Below are 19,282 nucleotides of genomic sequence, written 5' to 3'. Positions count from 1 at the left end.
TGCAAGGTGGAATGTCCACATTTCTGCTTCTCTTGGTACTAGAAGAGAGAAGAGGGCAAATGTTCGCAGCAGGGTCACCAGAGACAAGTTACAGGACAGTCTGCCATGTCTCAGAACAGAGTAGGGCAAGTTCATACGGGGCCTTCCGCTGGGAAGAAAGTTGGCTGAGGGAGAAGGGCTGGCCTATCCTTTCCTGCGACTGGAAAGTCAACAGTTCATCAGCTCTTCAAAGCCCAGGCCTAGACAGGCCCTCAGTCTGGCTTAGGACAGGGCACAGCCGGGAACCTCCTCCTCTGCAGGTGGCTCCCTCGGGGCTGTGGATGCCCTGCTGTGTCTGAGGGCAGGGGAGCCTCTGATGTTCAGGGAGGTGAGAACAGTCTTTGGGCAAGCAGGGGGTTAATAGCTCATAAAATAAAACCCTCTAACACAAAAATGTTATTTTAATTGTATTACATTGAGGAGCCCTGAGGGTCGTGGGGTAGATAATCAAAAAGGACAAGGAGGAAATTAAAAAAGGGAAGAAGGCAATCAAAAAGGCCATTTAGGAGAGCCCCTTAATCCTCCATAGAAAGAACACTAATTATACCACAGAACCTCCTTATAATTAACCCTGATATAAAGTGCCTTTTCCGAGCAGTAATAACTTCCATATTCGCAATCGTTTTGATCGCAAACTCACAAACAGCACTCGCAGGTTGGCAGGGCTCCTTCTCCAGCCAGCCTGGAGATCACCCTGCCATGCACTGGCACAAAGACAAACAGCTCTGTGCTCTGCTAACACTTGTCTGCCTGCTTTCCCTTTATTGCTTCCTGGGCAGGAATCGCATGCCACTCCAGCAGCCTCGTGTTTCCCTTCCCTGCCTTGTGATTATCTCCCTCTGCAGCTTCAGCCTTTCGGAGGAGCTGGGACGCGCCCTGGTCGCAAACCCCCTTGAATTCCCAGCAAAGCTCCCAGACGCAGACAACCAGACTCAAATCCATTCAAAATAAGAGCCCCGCATTCCTCTTTGAACAGCTGATTCCCACCTGTCAACTAGAAAACTTCAGGGGCAAAACAAGCCAATAAGAGGATGCAGGCAGGAATGGATCCAGGTGTGTAGGACTTTGCTAGGGGGAAAGCGTAAAGTGAAGCCGTGGGGACCCATGGGTACTGAGAAGACTGGGGCAGACTGTGGATGGCTTTTTCTTTCTCTCTTTTTCAACGGCCCGAAAGTGAAAACAATCCACCCCTGTCCTCACATGAACCTGCCATTGCTTCTTCTCCCACCTGTAAGAGAAAGAGCTGCATCTCTGATCCCATGAGATCCCCGGGGAGATAGTCTCAATGGGGCCCCTGGCTGCCAAGTGAAACTCTAGGAGAGCTGCAGGTCCCTGGTGACATTCAAGGTAGGTGTGCCCTGGGGGCATCTGTCCCCCAGGCCTGCACTCTGAGACCTGTGTTTATCCGCTGCTCCCTGCAAAGTCACAACTTTGAAAGAACAGCCTATTCAAAGTGGCCGCATCTCCCACTTCACTTGGGGATGGGGGGGAGCCAAGACGAGCTGCGCACCCAGCCAGTGATTTTTCCTCTGTATCAAGAGAGCAAACGCCAAAGGAATTTTTCCATTTTCTCTTGCCTGCTATTGGAACTCAGACCTCATTTCTATGTCCCATCTGGGTGATTTTTTTTTTTAAATGGAGAATGTAGCAAGATAAAAAGATGCTCCCTTTTGTACTTTTAAAACCAGAATCTGTAATCCAGAGACAAACCCTCTCTTTCAGTTACATGAGTTAAGGATTGGCAATGTGCCCGCCCACCTCGGACCAGGCAACACAGAGTAGGACTTTTACTGCCCTGGCTTTTGGAAGGGCGAGATTGTTCTTATTAAATGATTGATTTTCTTGAACAGAAAGTTACACCCCCTTAACACACACAAGCACAGGATGTTGTGTGTTCATTTCTGCACTTTAAAATACCACTGCTAAGTCAATCACCTCATCACAGGTATGTAGAGACACATGGTGCATTTATTAAGTATAGTTGGCTAAAAGAAAACTAAAAGAAAAGTAGGAAACTGTGTTAACACTTGTAATTCATTCATTAACACAACTACATGCGGAAACACAATTCATCGTTCACCCCCAAAGAGGAGGCTGGCACAGACCCTGCCCTCAGGAATCGTACAAACAGACAATGAAGTGTAATTGAGTGTGAGTCTATAAGCGAGGGGTAGATTTAAACACACTCACACGGTGACAAAGTTGTTCTCTAAGGTCTCTCCTTGAATGATGTTGTGTGAGCAGGACCAGCACGTTACTTGCTCCCTGTGTGGCATACAGACAGCTCCCTTTGGTTAGGGCTTTCCCTCTGGGTTAACACTGTCAGCACTGCAGGAAACAGAAGCCAACAGAAAGAAATGGAGAAGATTCGGACAGAGTCTAGATTGACTCTACTTCCCATTTTTGTTGAGGTGTGAATCCTCACTTTGGGCTCCCTCTCAGATTCCCCCACCCCATACTCTAGATAACTCTCAATTTTTTGGTCCCATCTAAAAGCAGTAAGTCACGGAAGTGCCCGTCAATGGCATTGAGGAGGCGTGGTGTTAAGTCTAAAGCCTTTATCCTCCGTCCACATACACTTTAGTGGGGTCTGCTAGAGAATGAGTCTTTAACTCATCCTCTAAATAAAAAAGCTGGAGACCGGAGACCTCGTCTAGGAGTCCCACATTGGTCATTCCCTGTAGTAAAGGTGGGCAAGCTCATTTAGATACTGGGCTTCCACTTTCTTCTTGGTAAAATTCAACAGCGACTGTCAGGCAAAGTCGTGAGCCTGTACTATTCAGTTTAAAGCTCCAAGGAGCAGGGCAAAGGCAACTTTCAAAAGCTGTAATATTTATTCTATTATTTAGATTATTTTTACGTGCTTGTGTGGTTATGTGCACATGAGTGCAGATACCTACGGAGGTGATTATGCATACATGCTGCCATGCATGTCTGGAGGTCAGAGGACATTAGCAGGAGTTAGTTCCTTCCATCATGTGGATCCCAGGGATTACACTCAGGTCACTAGGCTTGCTAGCAAACATCCTTACCCACTAAGGCACCCTGGGGGCCCAGGGACAGGATTTACTAACATCTTATCCCTCTTCTTTAAAACCCGACACTAACACTAGATTTAGTTTGAACATTTAAATAAAAATGACTAGATTCCCTCTCTTCTTGTGACATCAAGAAATAGCAGTATGAGCAACACTGAATCAGAGTAGTCATTGTGTGACCTTTATATGTATATTTATTATGTTTATATTTAGCGTATATATTATATATACTCCTATATCATATTATACACACAGTTTCTTAGATATGTATTATACACATCATACATGTATATAATGTAATTCAATATGTAATCTAGTATATATAATTAAATATAATGTATAAATTTATATAAAATATAACATACATAATATATAATTATATATAATATATTATTATATGTAAACACATAAAATAATAGATATTATATTCTTATTTCTCAGAAGTAAAGAATTTGCTGAAGAAATGCCTGCCCAGAAATGGTCCCAGTGACTGAGAGCAAATTCTAACTTCAGATGATTCAAAGAAAATTGTTTTGTATCCCAGACTGCCCTCAGCTCCCCATGCAGCCAAGGATAACCTTGACCTTTTGATCCTCTCATCTTCAGGATGCTGGGATTACAAGACGTGTCACTATGTCCAGTCTGTGGTGCAGACAGTCAAGCTCAGGGCTCCTTGTATGCTAGACAAGCACTCAACCCAGTGAGCTCCATCTGACGATCTTATTTTCTGTCCTTTTGTCTACGGTAGCTGTTTTCTTTTCTTAGACTCCAGTGGAGGCAGACTAGAGCAAGTACAGCCGTAGCTCTAGCCCTGGCTGAGGGTCGAAGTCGCTTATCAATTGTGGCGCTCTCTCCCATCGAACCACACCTCCTCCCCTGATTTCTTCTGCACTCAGCGCTCCAGGCAGTCACCGCCAACTGACCACAGGCAGGGAGATCCAGCTTGTCGTTTGGTCTCGGCAATCACCAAGGCCCTTATTACCAACCCTGAGTTTGAATTTCACAAGTCAGTTTGAATTGCATAAGCCTAAAGTTGCTGCCTGGGTTGTTTTTCAGCCAAGAGTCTATGGAGGAGGCCACAACCCAGGGGAAAAGGGTGGTCTCTCTAAGACATTGCACTAGGGTCCTTCCACACCCAGCCAGAAGCTCTTGAGTAGGAGAAGGTTTTGCTTCCCCAGGGTTTGAGGGAGCGTCCAAAGGAGAGAAAAAATGTATAATATGAGCTTTTATTTGGTTGGTTTGGTTGTGTTTTGTTTTGTTTTGCTTTGCTTTGCTGGGTCTTATATATAGTATCCCAGACAGGCCTTTGCTTCTCACTATGTGGCCCAGGCTATCCTGCCTTCCTAAGTGCCGGGATTATTAGGATGAGCTATCCCTCACAGCCTACAGTACAAAGTAGAGCAAATATCAAAGAGGGCAGATTCCAGCAGGAGGAGCATAGGAGCTTTAAGGTGTTAGTTTATATGTGCTGGCAGGGTAGTGAGGAGGTGAGGGTGAGCCAGCACCTTCCAAGTTCCTGAGAGGTGCTGGAAGGATGGGGCGGTATAGAACTCAGATCAAGATTGGATCTCCTGTGGTAATTCTCAGCAAACAGGCAGCCTCCCGAGTCCTCTGCCCACTAGAGAACCTACCAGCTTGTTTCAGGAAGTGTAGGAGAGTTTCAGTGTTAAAGGTATACTCCTTGAAAAATTCAAGGAAATGAAAAACACACATACATGTACGCCACAAACACATAATCACATATATACAAACACATACAAACACACCCTACACTATATACACACACATCACATACACATACCACATACACACTCCCCCCACACCATATATACACACACCACAAATAGACACCACAGTACACACAAGCCACACACCATATACACATCTCTCTCTCTCTCTCTCTCTCTCTCTCTCTCTCTCTCTCTCTCACACACACACACACACACACACACTCTACCACCACCACCACCACCAACAGCCCCCCCCAGCCTTAATTTCATTTAGTCAGCTGGGTTTAACTACCAGGGAAAGGCTGAGAGTGAGCCGATACCTCTTATCTGAGGGTACATTTCTGTTCTTTCTCCTTCTTTCTCTCCCTCTCCCTCTCTCTTCCCCTTAAGTCTACATATCCTCATCACTTACCCCCTCTCCATTCGTATGCACCATATACATGACCACTTATACACACCTACACTCTCTCACACACATTTACAGGTGCGCATATGCACCTGTCACACATGTGTGTCCTGCCCTCCTGCCCGCAAGAGTAGGTACACTCACACACACACACACACACACACACACACTTCCTTATTATCGATTCCCAAAGAAGCAGACCCTCTCCCTCTGCACTCCTACTGTCCTAAACAAAAATGGCCTGTATTTGATAGAAATCTCAGTTGTCTAAAAGGACAGTCTCATAAACCCAAGACCCTGGGGACTGTGTGGCAAATAAGCTCACACCTGCTCCTCGGCTGGCCCCTTTATTGCCTAGATGGTATTAGCCTGTTCCTCCAGAGGAATTGTGGCTCAGGACTTTTATAAGCAGTAGACTCAATTATGCTTCTTATGAGCTCCCTAAACTTGGAAATAGAGCTAAATAAGGAAATGCATTAGTCAAAGTCCCCTGAAACCTCCTCTTTCTCAGTCCCCCCCCCCCACCTTGCTTCCTTGGGGGTGATATCTTTGCATTATTGAGAATGCCAACTGTGGTAACCATAAACAGGGGACTGTAGTGAGAGAAAGGAGCAAGTGAGGGAACAAACAGTAGCCCCAACTTTGGGAACGGCTAGAATGTGGGTGGCAAGTAGGCTGTCTATGAGGCCACTAAAACACAATCAAGAACGTAGTACTGCTGTGAGATTTGAAGAAAGCAAGACATCTCATAGATCTTCAGATTTTAACCATAACGAACACAGTAATGTTGCCAATGTTGGGGGTTTACTGAGGATATCTTCCAAAGAATAAGTCGTGGCCAGGAAAAAAGATGACCATCTGAAAAACAGAGATATGTAGACACCTTACAGAATCTTCTAGAAGCAAAGTTCAGCTGGAATCTGGCTAACTAAATTTACAAATATATTTTTTAAAAAAATTCAGGGGTGTGTGAGTGTGTGAGAACCAGGTCTGGCCAGGCAAGCAGACAGAAAGGAGGGTCACGAAGACATGCACGAGCATGCGCAGGCCTCTCTAGAAGTTTTCCAGGCCTGGGAATCTAATCCACTGCTCCCAGTTGCTAGGAAGTGGGCTAATTTGAGTGCACGCAGGTATCTGCACATGGATGGAAATGAGGGAGGAAAGAAATGAGACAAAGGAGAAAGAACCAGACGAGGAGAAGAAAGAGCATGGGATGCTGACGGAGCAGGTTTGTTGACCCTTCAATAATCCCAGTCCCCGAGATGAGCAGCTCTGCAGCTTAACCTGAGTTTTAGTGTTGGCTCCCAGCTACAGTCTGTACACAATGGCCCCTAAACCAAGTTTCTCCAAGAGTGATCTTCAAACCAGCAGCCTCAGTGTTACCTGGGAAACTTGCCAGAAATTCAAACTTGGGTCCCTAGTCAGAAGCACCGAATCAGAGACCTAGGGGTGGGCAAGGCAATTTGTGTTTGAACTAGCTCTCTGAAGTGATTCTGACCTCTGGTAAAGGTTGAGAATTACTTCCTTTAACACTAGCCAATTACTACATCTGGAATTCCCCTAAAGAAACAGCTGGAGAACTCTCTCTCTTCTGAAACAAGCACAGGAGTGTTCTGGTTTTCTACATCAGTGTTGGCAGCTTGGGGGATTTGAGGCCATCTTCACCTCAGTGAAGTGCAGAGGCAAGGTATTCGGTGTGAGGGGCTGAACAGGGCTCACAGGAGAGGCACAGATAGGGCGGTCCCACTGCTGGTGTTCACTGGATCCTGACTTCAACCTGCACTGAACATAAACATCTCCATTTTCAAACTCTTCAAGGAAAGTAGACTGCCACAGTTTGAGAAATATTCTCATGCCTTCACAATCTGCTGCAGGCAGGTCCAGTCTATTCTTCCTAAAGACCATTCACTACTGCCTATAATGCCCTGGTAATTATGTAGTCTCTTTGAGGTGACAAATGAGACCAGAAACCTCTGTGACACTTCTGCCAATGACTAACTTAAGATGCATGCTTGCATTGCCTAACACATCAGTCAGACATTTGTTTCTACTTTTCTATTCTTGTTTCATTTTCTCTGCTGTGAACACACAGACCCGACATGCAGACAACCGCAGGCAGCTCAGCTGGGTATAAAAGGGAGTTATTTAACGGTGTTATTTAAGGTGGGCACCTTATCCATGCAAGGCTAAGGCAGTTTACAAAAGCAGAGCTCTGAGGTGGAAAGCATCAGAGAGAAAAACAACAGCCCCTGACATCTCTTCAGAGGCAAGAAAGACGCTGAGTCACTGAGCCTGCAACTGGAGAGCAGGCAAATATATCACAGAACAAAGGATAAACCTCCACCCTGGGTCACAGGGCATCTGCCTCAGAGATGTTCCCCAACACAGAAAGATTTGTTGCTTGTGATAAAAGACATCTGTGACAAGACATTCTGAACAAAGCATCCCCTGACCCCTAACTAAACATAGCTCACTTTGTAAAAGGTTGATTTTATATAATATTGTCAAACACTATTTTTGCAGCTCTTTTAAAAAGAGCAGGGCCAGCAGGTATTATTAAATCGGTGGCAGCCATCATTCTAATCTGTGCCCTGGGAAAGCACGTGAGGCTAATACCCACTCCCCTCACCCAGTTTGCTACTTAGGGATGGAAATGAATGCTATTTAATTAAAATAAAACCAGTCCCACTACTGAGAGCCTACGGTCTTTAGAAGGATGCTAAGCATCTTCCGGTGAGGGGAGAGAAAGAAAACAAAAACCAAACAACCCAAAGACTTTAAATAGTGTTTTACAGTCACACTTTCAGAAGAGACGTGATAAACAGAGTTTGGGGACCAAAATGCTTCTGTCTAGAGAGACCAATGTGTAGCCCAATGGGACAGAAGAAACCACATAAGAAATGAGCCTGGCTCCAGTGGGTAAAATGTCACGAGGTGTTTTCAGTAGAAAACACAATCATAGTGACAAAATAGGGTGCAAGCAGCAGTGTTCCAGGGATAGAGACCTGGGGAGAGGCCTAGTCTCACTCAGGAAGAGCAACCCACCATTAGAGAGACAGATTGACTCAGCCACCAAGCTCAGGTCCCATCTCCATCCTCAGTTCTAAACTCAGGAGGTCATAAGTATCCACACACTTCCCAATAGGGTAATACTTATCTTGGCACAGCTACCCCCTTCTTAGTATCTTCCTTGCCCTTTACCTAAGGACTCAGCTAGGGCTGGGGCAGGTCCCATGAGGCTCTGAGCCCGGAGGAGGTGCTGGACAGGTTGTAAGGACAGGATATTTATACATAAGGACGTTGAGTTGAGTTTGGTTTTGTGGCCGTGTCGATCATGTTATATCGTGATTTGCCACTCACTTCCATCCCGATATCAGCACACAAGCTCTTCTATGTAAACCACCCCAGCATTCTTTCTCCTTGGCTAGCATAGAACCTCGCCCAGGGCAGGCATTCATGCTTGAAGCTGTACAGTAGTGAGAAATCAAGGCAGGTGGCAGGAATCCTGCAATGCCTTCATTAATCACTCCTCCTCCTTTGGGGGGCCAGTTTGGACCCCATTTTCTGCAGCTTTTCCTAAATGTCTCACCCGGTTAGTGCACTTTGAAATTTAAACTTTTGTAGGAGGGCCTTTGAAATTTAAACTCTTGTAGGGGGCCTTTATCCAGAGCTTGGGGCCACACTCAGTCTGTAGGAGGAATGTACTTGGCGAGTGATAAAATAATGGGACACTCGTGTCAATCCTGCTGTCCTTACTGTTGCATATTCTTGTAGGCAGATTGAAGAGACCTTCATAGATGATGACAGTGTCTTCTGCTGCTCTGTCACTTCCGGTGTCCATCCTCCCACCCCAGTTCACTGGCTGTTAAAACTGCAGAATGGCGTTCTCTTTCAAACACCAGCAACAAAGACCATCTCAAAGTTAAGATCCAGAGGAATGGTCCCCAGAGGGTAGACCCTGGCCCAGCAGCATGTGGTATGCCCCTCCTCCATCTACTGAACCTGAAAGTGTAGATCTGTAGCAAGCCCTCCACTGGATCTGGTTCTTAATAGTGATTTAGAGTCACCTGGGAATTTGACCTTGACCTCCTGGTTTATTGCAGTTTGTCAGCATGTTCTGTCTACTGGACAGGCCAAGGGGCTCCCAGTGATTGGGCTACTTGATTTAGCACTACACAAGGTCAAGTCCTAATTAGTGAATCTGTCCAGAGTTGCTGCCTTCTGTGAGGATTCTAGCAGGTCTGTTTTGAGGGGTTTTCACTGAGGAATAATATAACGGCTCCAAGTGCGAGTGAAGCACATATTATTTCTACTGGATTGGGTCGTAAATAAGTCATGAATCCTTTGCAAGTGAAGGGGGAATGATGGCTGAGAAGCAAGACCTATTGGGAGATGGGTGAGGGAACACAGACCTAGTTTCAAGCGCTACCTTTTCATTTTAGGGAAGCAGGCAGTTCCTCAAGGGACAAAGCTGAGGCCATTATGGATTCTGTGCTTCAGCAAGATCAGAGCATCAGGGCTGGCGAGATGGCTCAGCAGGTAAAGGCACTTGTGGCTAAGCCTGACGACCCGAGTTCAAGTCTTCCGGACCCACAGAATGGAAGGAGAGAACTGACGCCTGCAAGCTGTCCTCTGACCTCCACATGTGCTCTGCTACTTGGGACCAACCTCCCAAGAAAATAAACTTTAAAATGTGATTCAGAAAAGTTGAAAAAGAAGAAAAGATTAGAGTTTTATAAGGATCATAAGAAGATGTTCTGGGACTGTCCCCCCTACTAAAACCAAATGCAAAACAACTCCTCGTTAGGAAGGATGAGGATTAGCCTGACCAGAGGATAGTCTTGCTATTCTTTAGATGCCGGGCCGATTCCCTCCTTAACCACAGGTTCCAAGACCTTCCACCTTTTCTAAATTAATTCAGTGCTTCAGGGATGCATCACGGATTTGGGGGCCCAGGGTACTTCTACATTCACAAGCTTCTTATTCCTTTTATTGCAAAAGCATTCTCTGACTGCATTTTTAGGGATTGTAGAGATGGCCCAGCAAGCAAAAGGCTTACTGTACAAGAACGAGGGCCTAATTTCAATCTCCAGGGTCCATGTATCAAAGATGGCCATTATGGTGCATGCTGGGAGCCCTAATACTGGGGATGTAAAGACAGGGGGGTCCTTGGGGTTTACTGACCAGCCAGCACACCCTACTTCTTGAACTCCAGGCCAGTGAGAGACATTGTCTCTCACAAAGCAACATAGACAGTGATAGAGGAATGACACTTGAGGTTGGCTTCCAGTCTTCACACACAACACACACACACATACACACACATACACACATGCATACATACACACACATACATACACATACATACACACACATACACACACATACATACACACACAACACACACATACATACACACATACACACACATACACACACACACATACATACACATATATACACACACATACACACATACATACACATACATACACACACATACACACACATACACACATACATACACACATACATACACATACAACACACACATACATACACACATACACACACATACATACACACACATACATACACACACATACAAACATACACATACACACACATACACACACACACTTTTATGATTGTATTCGTACACAAATCTAACACAGGCTGAGCTGCACTGCCATAATCACTTTTCCTTCAGGTTTGAAATCAAAGAGTTCGGTGGGTTCCTAAAGGTACTGCACTTCCTATGGTCACTGTAACAACATACCCCAGGCGAGGCATCTTAAATAATAAAAACACATCTCCTCTGCACATATCTTGACTGCAAGTCCAATGTGAAGCCAGAGTGGGACTGTGTTCTCTTGGGAGGCAGTAGGAAGGCTTTTGTTGTAAGCCTTCTGAGCTGGACTCCAGACTCTGAACTTGGGGCCGTACTCTTTCTATATGCATCTGTCTTGAGATATACCCCTTTCTACAGTGATGAGGGCCTACCCTACTACAGTGTGACCTCATTTTTACATAACTATTTGTGCTAAGTGACCTCATTCTAAATACAGTCATATCCTTAGGTACTAGGGATAAGAATGGTTGCATATCTATTTGTGGACATAACTCAGTCCATAACTGGGCCTTAATCTTGACCTAATAGATAGCTTGACCCTGTGATGTGGGATTCCTCTCTGTTTTCTTTAATTGTGTTTTATTACCATTAGTTAATAAAGAGGCAGCTTTGGGCCTATAGACATGGCAGAATACAGCTAGGTGGGAAAACTAAACTGAATGCTGGGAGAAAGTAGGCAGAGTCAAAGAGATGCCCTGTAGCTACAACAGGAGATAGAAGCTGAATGGAACCATAACGGTAGGCTACAACCGCATGGCGACACACAGATTAAAAGAAATGGGTTAATTTAAGATATAAGAGCTAGCCAGGAATATGCCTAAGCTATTGGCCAAGCAATATTGTAATTAATACAGTTTCTGTGTGATTATTTTGGGTCTGGGTGGCTGGGAACGAATAAGCAGTCTCTGCCTATAGCCTTGTGAAGCCTCTTCTAGAATTCTGCAGGGGGCAGGGAAGTCTGGTGTGTTAAAGAGCAGGAGGTATGAGATAAAGGACCAGGAAGTGATGGGAAAAGGGGAGTTTGTTTCTTGTTTTTGTGTTTGCTATAGAAAAGGCTTGATAGTTCAAGCACATCTCATAGAAGATTTACTATCAGCCAGTTCAACTAGACAGAAAGCTAACTTCCTGACTTTGGGCAGGTCCAACAAGAATACTGATCCTGAGCTCGGCTGTGGTAGCGTATGTCTTTAATCCCAGCACTCAGGAGGCAGAGACAGGCAGATCTCAGTGGGTTTAGGGTCAGCCTCGTCTACACAGTGAGTTCCAGGGCAGCTAGGGCTATGCAGAGAAACTGACTTGGAAAACAACAACAAAAACTAACATTGTCCCTAAGCAAACCTGTCCCAGGGTCCCTATCTGCCCAGTGTATGCACTCCATCCTGACTGTGTATCGACTCCCACACTTCCTCCCAAGCCCTCCCTGGAACTAAGGAAGGAAAGTGTCTGCCTTTCACTCCATCCTCGTACACTTTCTCCCCCATGTTAACTTCTCTTCCCCTCTCTAACCCTCCTCCTTTCCCCCACATCTTAAGTGATGATATAACGCATAGTGGGAGGATAGAAATCTGTCCATCTCCCCGCCCCCGACGACTGCTTCTCCTCACCTCGCCTGACTCCTCTCTCCTTTATTGGACCAGAGAGAAAGAAAGCAGGGGAAACCAAAAGAGACACCTGAGATCACCAGTATTCTTTTTCTGCCTTTAATTTTTTTTTTCCAAGGTACTATCAGTCAGTGCAACAAAGGCCTCTGGATTCTTTCTCAGTCCCTGGCTCAATACTCTCATTCCCAAAGGAGCTTCTAAACCCAACCAAAGTGTGGGCTACTCTCCTGTTTGTCTTCATTGCACCCCAGTTCAGCAGAGAAAAACAAAACCAAAAGTCACCTCATACAAACAAAACAAAACAAAAACCAGCTGAATTAAAGTGCCACAGCCTGAGGGAATCCACAGAGTGAGAGGCGAGGACAGTCTGGGAGCACTGCCTGTCCTTTTAAATTGCAAGAGCTTCGGTTCATTTGCAGACACACAGCCAGGTCTGGCCAAGCCATTCAGAGTCCTACATGTAAACACGAGGCTAAGATGCTAAGGGCAGCAGTGACAATGGCGGTCAAGCTGTGTGGAGAGCTGATTGTCCCGGGCTTCCAGGGTATACATGCAGGGGGCCAGGGGGAACCACCCAGGGAAGAGCTCTTCTCTCAGCATGAATGACGATAAGAACAATGGTGTACCAGGACGCCTGGGCCTTAGGCTTCTGTTAGCTGAAAAATCAGATGACATTTCTAAGTTTTTGTGCAAGCTGAAGGGATGAATTTAACCGCGTACTTACAAACATTTTCAGTATCTGCTTGGGAGTGATACTGGCGGTGTATACCTGTGTACATGGTTGTGTGTACACACATGTGAGTTGTTGAGTGTCTTCCTCGATCAGTCTCCACTTTATGTTTAGAGCTTCATTCAACCTGGAGCTCAGGATTTGGCCAGACTAGCTGGCTGGGGAGCTCCAGGGAGCCTCCTGTCTCGGCTAGACTTACAGTCTCATGCTGCCACACCCAGGTTTTTATGTGGGTGCTGGGGATCCAAACCCCAGTCCTCATATCTGCAAACATTTTACCCACTGAGTAGCCCGTGGCCCCTGAGCCAGCCTACTCCGAGAAGAGCTTCTATGGCAGAGATGTGGTTTTGGAAGCAGATGGAAGGAGATGGCACAACCCTGTGGCTCACACTCTACTTCCTGCAGAACCTACCTGACAGAGCAATCGTGCACCAGGCGAGAAAGCAGCATCAGAGACCATCTAGGTGGCATCTTAAGCTCACCCTCATTTCCTACATGGTATCCAGCAATTAAAAAAAAAAAAAAAAACACAAACCCTAGGCTTCTTGCTTGGACAGGGCAACTGGTGGTTTAGAATAAACAGCCTGGGATGACCTCAAAATCCTTTCCAAATGTCTTCACTGACCCATCATACACAACACTGACCACAGGCAAGTCACACAAGTGGGGAAACAAGAGCTCAAGTAACCAGCAGCTCACGTTCCCAGCCAGCCAGAAACTTCCATTGACATAGGGAATACAGGTATAATACCTCACTAGTGCCCCATATTTCCCTGTAGAGGTCTGGTAGCCCTGCCTTAGGGAGGAGACCCTGAACCCCCATATGAACACCATGTTTGTCTCTGCAGCTATGAGCTTAACTCTTTTAAGTTCCAAATATATATGAAGGAAGCCACAGGCTAACTGTTTTTCTGTGCCTCTTATTCCATTTAAAACAATGTCTTCCAAGCTCACTCATATTGTCACAAGGGGCAGGATTCCCTGTTTAGTATAATAGAATATATACACCATGTTTCCTTCTGTGCATGGGTGATACTTCTTTGTCTATTTATCACTGGTGGGCACATAGGCCATTTCTGGTGCATACTGTTGCAATGAGCACGGGTGTCCAGAAACAGAGGTGCCATGACACGGTTTCTTGTGTAAACGCACAGCACGGACCCTTGGCTGATACTGACTCTGCGATTCAGGCAAAAATGAAACGGAACAAAACTTCTGCAGAGAAGAGAAAGCAGCTTGTCATCTGTTGGTGATGACGAGAGCCCTCCCATGAAAGATCATTTTTGCCGTGCAGGGGAAACCTTAAGCTGGACTAAGAAAATACCCTTTATACTTTCAGTGGGAAGTGAAGTTCAGTTCCTGATGTGGGATTCCCTTCTGTATGCTGTAAATACGATTGGTTAATTAATAAAGAAAATTGCCTTGGCCTGTTGATAGGGCAGAACTTAGGTAGGTGGGGAGGACTGAACTGAATGCTGGGAGAAAAAAGGGTGGAGTCAGGAAGAAGCCAGGGAGCTGCTGCCTGAGACAGATACTCTGAAACTTTGCTGGTAGGCCACAACCTTGTGGTGATGTAAGATTAAGGGAGATAGGTTAAATTAAGATGTAAGAGTTAGCAAATAAGAAGCAAGAGCTAACGGGCCAAGCAGTGATTTAAATAATATGGTTTCTGTGTGATTATTTCTGGAGTCGGGGTGGCTGAACAGCGGAAACGATCAAGCGGCCCTCCTCCAACAGGTTCCATTATCAACTCACTGTAGACACTGATGATCTCAACGGAGGCTGGATCATTAGCATGAGAGAGTGGCTGAGGAGACAAAAGTAAAGCAAAGGCATGGCAAGCCAATCTGCCTCCCTGTGTCCACATAGCACAGGTTCAAGTCCAGCCCCAAATTTAGCATAAGTGTGTGCCAGGAATAACATCTGCATTACTGCCTTGTTTTAGACCCCCCAGGGGGGGAACGCTGTCCCTTCCATCATATACCCATGAGTACCTTCTCTTTGTCTTCTCCTCACTAGGACAAACATGGCATTAGTTCTACTTGCTCCTGGGTCTTGGGATTCCAATCAGAAGAGAGTATTGGGGGGATAGAGGAGAATAAAAAATAAAAAAGCTAAGCCCACTTGATTGGTTCACATAGAAAGATCCAGATTTGTAGGAGGAGAAACACTAAATCTGGAAGGTAAGGACTAGGTGAAGGAAATCAGGGTCAAGGTATGGTCAAGGCTGCAGTATGCTGGATGGCAGCTGAAGAGACTGAGAGAGAACTTTTTCAAAGAACCTGCTGGAAGGTGGAGATGGAACTCCTCCGTGGACATTTTCTGAGGACCAACAATAGATACAAACTGCTTGCCAGGGCTTTTGGAATTGAACATGTTTTCCTTTGGAAGTGACAGCTATGTGAACACTGGGGATGCGAAGCAGCTGTTGTTATTGTTGAGGCAGGGCCTCGTGTAGCCAAGCTGGCCTGAAATCTGCTGTGTGGTTGAGGATATGACCTTGAACTTCTGATCCTCCTGCCTCCACCTCCCAACACTGCTGGGATTACAAGCCTGTAGCACTCCACCTGGTTTGTGTGATGCAGGGGATGGAATCCAGGGCTCCGTGTCCACTAGGCATGTGCTCCTCCAACTGAGCTATACTTACAGCCTAAGAGCGCTAGTTTATCCGAGGTGACATGCCAACACCTGTGTGTTTGCTGTGGACTCTCAGTTTCTGGAGATTAGAGACCCATATCTACATAGCCCATTTAATTATCTTCAGGAAGTTATCATAGATCAAACAGCTCTGATTCAGGAAGTCAAATTGTTGGATTTGAGTCCCCGTTCTCCCTCTAACCTGTTGTGTGGCTCAGAGCCTGTCAATAAACTTCCCCGAAACCAAGGTGCTCATGAGTAAACTGGAGACAACCATGACAACATCTGCCTGAGCCGTGGACCTCCATGAGGCTCAGGTGACATAAGAGCTTGAGGAACTATGCAGAGCCACCCTCTCCATGGCTTCTTATGTCTTCCTCAACCACACAATATTCTGGTGCTCACAGCCACCGTTTTAACTGGTGCCTTGCAGGTCTCCAGACGGATTCTGCCTAGGGCTAACACTGTCTCTCCTCTGTCCTTCCTGCTCTGTTCTCCGAGTCGGGAGCCAGAGAAGAAATAAACTCCCTCCCAGGAAACCTACTGGGAAGAGGACAACTTCCCCACCTCACGTCACCCAGAGCTGATTCAATGGAAACGCTGGAGGGTGTGATGGGTGCAGGCCATGGTTCCCCAGCGGCTGGCCAGTGCCCAGTCACCGCACCCTGGGCTAGGGTGACTTCACTAGCTGGCTTGCATTTCAGAGGACAGCTCCGTGTGAAAGGCCATCTTGTGATTCTTCCTGGGAGCGCTTCATTCATCCAGGTTGGGCTTCTTTTCTCTTTAGCTCAGTCTTAACCCTACTCAGCCCAAGACATCCCAAAAGAACCGGAACAAGACAGTGATGGGTTTAGGGCCTGCACACTTCAGATTCAAGGCCGGGTGAGTTTCCAGCACAGCATCTTTGACACTCACAGAAGTGATGGTAAGGGAAGATCCAAGAGCATGGGAGGGTCCTCTGAGTTCTCTTCCTGTGGACCTGTGCTCCTCCCAGGACCTGTGCTAGCCTATGAGAAGGAGGCCAGGCAGAGGTCTGCTTCTTGGTACAGGATATAGTCTTTCTTTTTTATTTAAGTAGCTGAGACTAGAACTCTTTTGCTCTGGCATTCTTCTCTCTCTCTCCCTCTCTCCCTCCGTCCCTCGCTCCCTTTCCCCCCTCTCTCTATGTGGCAACAGTCTTCCTCACAGACTTTCCTAAGAGACAGCTGAGTATGGGAAACAAGGGAACCAGCCTGCTTTCTTTGGCTCTTGCACGGCCAGCTCTGCTCATACCCTGTGCCAGGCCAGCAAAAGCTGGGTCCAGCACAGCACCAGGATCCTGAATGGAGATGCAGGCAACCGTTTCCCACTTTCCTGGCTGCCTCAGTCCATCTGTCTTGTCGGGCTGCGTCTAAACCTCTTGAGCAGTTCCAGCTGCCGAGCCCCGCCTGAGGACACGGTGACATTTGGTTTCTGTTAAAATACAACCGAACAGTGTGTTCGTTCACCTGCTTCATTTTTTCCCCTTGTTGTAAAAAAAAAAAATAAGGCCAGGCTGAGGTGGGCAAAACCTGCTGTGGCAGGGCTGGAGACTTCCCATTCTGCTCTGGTGACTTCATGGCTTGGCCTGGCTTCTGCCGGGTCCTCCGAAGCCACTTGGTTGCCTGCATATCTCCAGTACTCAGCCGAAAAGAATGTACAGTATGAAAAAAATGTGGATTACCCTCAATTGCAGACCCTCTGGAAAAAAATATAATATCTGGAGGGCTTTTAAATAAAAGAAATAATTACAACCTGCTGAGTGCCTCACAGACTCTCGGAAACTTGACCTTTTCCAAAATATCATAGTATTTCCTGTGGCTTCTGTAGGCTAAGCCTTCCTGGATTTATAAGTATGTGTCCAACACAGTCCCATGGGCTCCATTTTTTTTTTTAAATTCAAAAGTCAGATTTGAAAAACATATAAATACATTCCCTTGGAAGCCAGCAACTCAAAAGGTGTTAAGTCAAAACCCAGCTGGAAAACTATAGGCTGGCAACTGTTAGGAGGGCTGGACCACATGGGATGGCTTGTTCTTTCTTTTTCTTTCTTTTCCTTTAATGAATGGAAGCTGATTTTCCAGCTCGCTGCCCAGTTCCTGACTGTCAGATTCTGAATACATTGGGTGTGCCCTGCCCGAGCGACTGAGCGAAGGACCACAGCTTCTGACTGTGCCGTGGGTGGAGTGGCTTTAAGAGCCTCAAGAGCCACGCAGGATGCTTTCAGAGTGCCCTGTGTAAACACAGTTAACAGCTGGAGAGAGCAAGAGAGAAAGTGCTCTGACCTGAAAGTACCCACGATCGAAGATCCAGACACTTGCTTGCTTGGCCAGAGACAAAACAGAAACTTCCTGAAAGAGAAACTCATAGCAGCATCCACTGACTGCTCTGAAGAAAAGACTGCGGGCTTGGGTTTGCTGGGCATGGATGCTGCTAAGTCAAGAGTTGGCAGCAAAGATGATATGGAGAAGGAATGATCAACTGGATACCTAGGTCTAGTAGACCACCTAAGCATGTGGTCATAAAAAAAAACCTTACCCTCAGGTTCTGGAAAATAATGCCAGTTTTTTATATTGCATTTATTTTTTCCACGCATGGGTGTCTTCCTATGTGTGTGAGCGTGTGCATAGGCACACACATGTGGCTGCCAGAAGGCAACCACAATGTCGATCATTATTAACTTGCTCTTTGAGACAGGGTCTTTCACTGGTCTAGGACCTGTTAATCACAGCAAGCTCCAGACACCTCCCCGTCACTGCATCCCCATTGCTAAGATGATATAACCATGTACCACCAAGGTCAGTTTTAAAAAACAAAAACAAACAAAGCAAAAAAAAAAAAAACAACAAAAAAAAACCCGAAAAACAAACCCATGAGTTCTCGGGACAGAACCCAGGTCCTCAAGCAGGGCATGGCGAGCATTTTACCTAGACTGAGCTAACTAAGTACTTTCCCTTAATAATTGAGGTACTTTTTTTTTCAAATGCTTTACACTGCCCACTTTTTAGTCAAACTCTAGAACTCAGGGTCCTAGTGTCTACTGGATGAGCTGGAACCCCACACAGATTTATTAGAGTTATCCTGACTGAGTCAGTAAGCACCAACTCACAGTCATGACAGTTAGTGTCAGCCTTGAGAACACTGGCCACTGGCTCCTGTGGGCCCTCAGAGCCTATTCTTCACTGAGTCTGCATCCTTTCCTCCCCTGTAGGAAGAAGGACTCACTCCTAAAACTCAGCAGCATCCCAGGCTGACAAGGTTTCTCTCTCTCTTAAACAATTTAAGACTTAGCAGGTTATACTTAGGAACACGTATATACATGTACATACATACATGTAACAACAATGAATGGGAAAAAGAAGGCATGAATTTGAAAGGACAAGGAGGGGTATATGGGAAGGTTTAAAGAGACCGGGACAGGGGAAATGACGTCATTATATTATAATCTCAG

General features: G+C 46.0%; 1 long non-coding RNA gene across 1 annotated transcript in view; it reads left to right on the top strand.

The window, feature by feature from the left end:
* The window catches only part of LOC146894586 (uncharacterized), a 39,574-nt gene extending 25,705 nt beyond the window's left edge, over positions 1-13,869 (top strand). The window contains exons 4-5 of the long non-coding RNA XR_015001772.2: positions 8,988-9,189; positions 9,656-13,869. This is a non-coding gene — a long non-coding RNA (uncharacterized LOC146894586). The remainder of the gene's footprint in view (positions 1-8,987; positions 9,190-9,655) is intronic.
* The last annotated feature ends 5,413 nt before the right edge of the window (positions 13,870-19,282 follow it).

This window comes from Myodes glareolus, chromosome 4, assembly GCF_982192425.1.
Source record: "Myodes glareolus chromosome 4, mMyoGla1.1, whole genome shotgun sequence".
Taxonomy (NCBI): Eukaryota; Metazoa; Chordata; class Mammalia; order Rodentia; family Cricetidae; genus Myodes; species Myodes glareolus.
This window is presented reverse-complemented; position numbering and strand designations above follow the sequence as displayed.